This window comes from Giraffa tippelskirchi, chromosome 1, assembly GCF_054371585.1.
Source record: "Giraffa tippelskirchi isolate mGirTip1 chromosome 1, T2T-mGirTip1v1.2.pri, whole genome shotgun sequence".
Taxonomy (NCBI): domain Eukaryota; kingdom Metazoa; phylum Chordata; class Mammalia; order Artiodactyla; family Giraffidae; genus Giraffa; species Giraffa tippelskirchi.
Genome location: NC_137275.1, coordinates 175480322 through 175482661, shown reverse-complemented (window position 1 = coordinate 175482661; position 2340 = coordinate 175480322). Strand labels below are relative to the sequence as shown.

The window sequence follows — 2340 nt, the reverse complement described above, 5'->3', positions numbered from 1 at the left end:
GATTGGCAATTAGCCTTCCTGGAATATATTTTTTAAAACCATACCTAGCTTAAGTTTTTGGCAATAACTATCATTTAGGAATGAGATTCCTTAACTAGGAATTCTGCTTGTGTCTCTGGCACTTACTCTGCTCAACACCCTTTGCTGTGTGGGCCCCTGTAACCTAAGGCTGGCTCCAACCTTCTTAAGCTGAGGTGAGGGTGTAATTACCCTGATATTATGGTGCTATCAGTTTAATCATTACAATCTAGACTGTGTTGTACAAAAATTTATAGCTTGTGTCCTTTTTTTTCTGGGATGGGGGGGGCAGCTTATCGGATTTTAGTTCCCTGACCAGGAATGGAACCTGGGCCCTTAGCAGTGAGAGAGCGGAGTCCTAACCACTGGACCACCAGGGAATTCCCTGTATCTTTTCCAAGTGATAGTCTCAAGTGACAAGAGTACCCTGGTTCCTATTTCCATACTGATCTTCTGAAGTAGAACCACTGTAAGGAAGCAGAGCTGACTCTGACTCTCTGCTGTTTATCCACCTGCACTATTTAACTCCAACTGAGTTTTCCTACTCACCTCAGCTTACTTTTGCAGGCAGTCTGTTCCTCCTTTCTTCAAAAGTGCCATTCAGACAGCAGTGGAAAAGTGTCTTCCAGTTTATCTGTTTGCATGTCTGGTTGCTAGACTATGAAATCCCCAGCAGCAAGAGCTGGTCTCATTCACTTTTGTGCCACACCTGGTACAGAGTAGATCTTTTGTAAATTAATAAAAACAAAAATGCCTGAGTGGGTGCAGTGACTAGTTGTTTCTTTAATCAGACTTTTAATTTCCTTCTCTTGTCTTTTCTTACTCTTTTAGGTTGAACCTGTATGACTTAGTAATAAGAAAAAAATATTTAAATTAAAATATGGGTGTTTATGTTTAATTCTATGAAAGTGTTAGGGGAAGCACACTGATTGAAACCGCCCACCCTGGCCAGGCACCATAGTAACCATTTGCATGAGTTGTTTTAGGACAGGAGGTCCTGGTAGGGAACATAGAACTAATAAGCCTCCACCAACCGGAAGAGTTCAGGCAAGGTCAAAATGAGACACCACATGTCCGACCACCTCCCAGAATCTTCCTATCTGGCATCCATCTTGGCTGAACAAGGTGTGCACCACCAGGAAGGACTCTGAGTCAGAATGATTGGCTAAAGACAACCCGGAAACTAATCCCATCACCATAAAACCAGAGACTGCAAGCCACGTGACAGAGCTGTTCTCCTGGGTTCCCTTACCCTACTGCTCTCTGCCCGGGTACCCTTTCCCAATAAAATCTCTTGCTTTGTCAGCACATGTGTCTCCTCTGACAATTCACTTCGGAGTGTTAGATAAGAGCCCAGTTTCGGGCCCTGGAAGGGGGTCCTCCTTCCTGCAAGAAAAGCATTTCGACTGCTATATTAAACTATTAACTTTTTAAAAAGCAGTCCAGACAAAGCATAAATCAGCCTTGTGGGCATGTTTTACAGATGTTTATATTATTTGTTGAAATACATTTGACTGTGCACAAGCGCATGGGCCTGTTTGAAAAAAGAAATAATCTCTCTGTGCTCGCCCAAAGATTTCAACCTGTTATCCATTCCATTTTGATTTTTCTTTCCAACTTTCCTATCCCATCACTTAAAACTGGTTGGTGTAGCCCTAAACCCCTAAACAGAAATTATTGAATGCTAATAATTTCTGGTAAGCAATTTGGAAGGTGTTTAAGTCACTAATATATATGTGATTCCCCTTTTTATTGCAATTTCCAGGGAAAGTGCTACAGAGTGATATGTGGCAATAACAAATTCAGAAGGAAGGGAATATGAAATTCAGCGAGCAGCGTGAATGATTTGCTGTTAGCATGGGGCCCAATAACACTACAAAGCTATAAACTCTGTCGATCTAGATTGCCCAGTTAGGTGGCAGAGATGCAATTTGTCTTTTCTGAAGCCGCCTGCTGTTTGCTAGCTCCATCTCCTGTCACAGCCTATTAGCTCCCCAAGAAAATTGGTGGGAAATTGCCTGCAGATTGTAGGAAATTGCATCTCCAGGCCTTGGAAAAAATGTAGGATAGCACAACACTGACCCTCCCAGAGCAGCTATTAATACAGCAAAGAGTGACCTTTGACTCACCGGGAAACGACTTTGCTATTTGCTGAATAAAGTCTGTATTATGTGTGGCTGAAGGAAGGTGCAAATGATTATCCTGGGGAGGCTTGCTTTTAAAAGCCTAAATATTAGTTAGAAGATTTGTTTTTTGTTTGTTTATTTGTTTGTTTTAGGTGCGGAGGGTTTGAGTGCTGTGGCTCTGCAGGGAGAAAACAGT

The 2340-nt window shown here is 42.2% G+C and overlaps 1 non-coding gene across 1 annotated transcript; it reads right to left on the bottom strand.

Moving 5' to 3' along the window:
* Positions 1-325: 325 nt before the first annotated feature.
* Positions 326-398, bottom strand: TRNAE-CUC (transfer RNA glutamic acid (anticodon CUC)). The gene has a single exon. It is a non-coding gene; the product is annotated as a tRNA-Glu (tRNA).
* Positions 399-2340: the final 1942 nt, after the last annotated feature.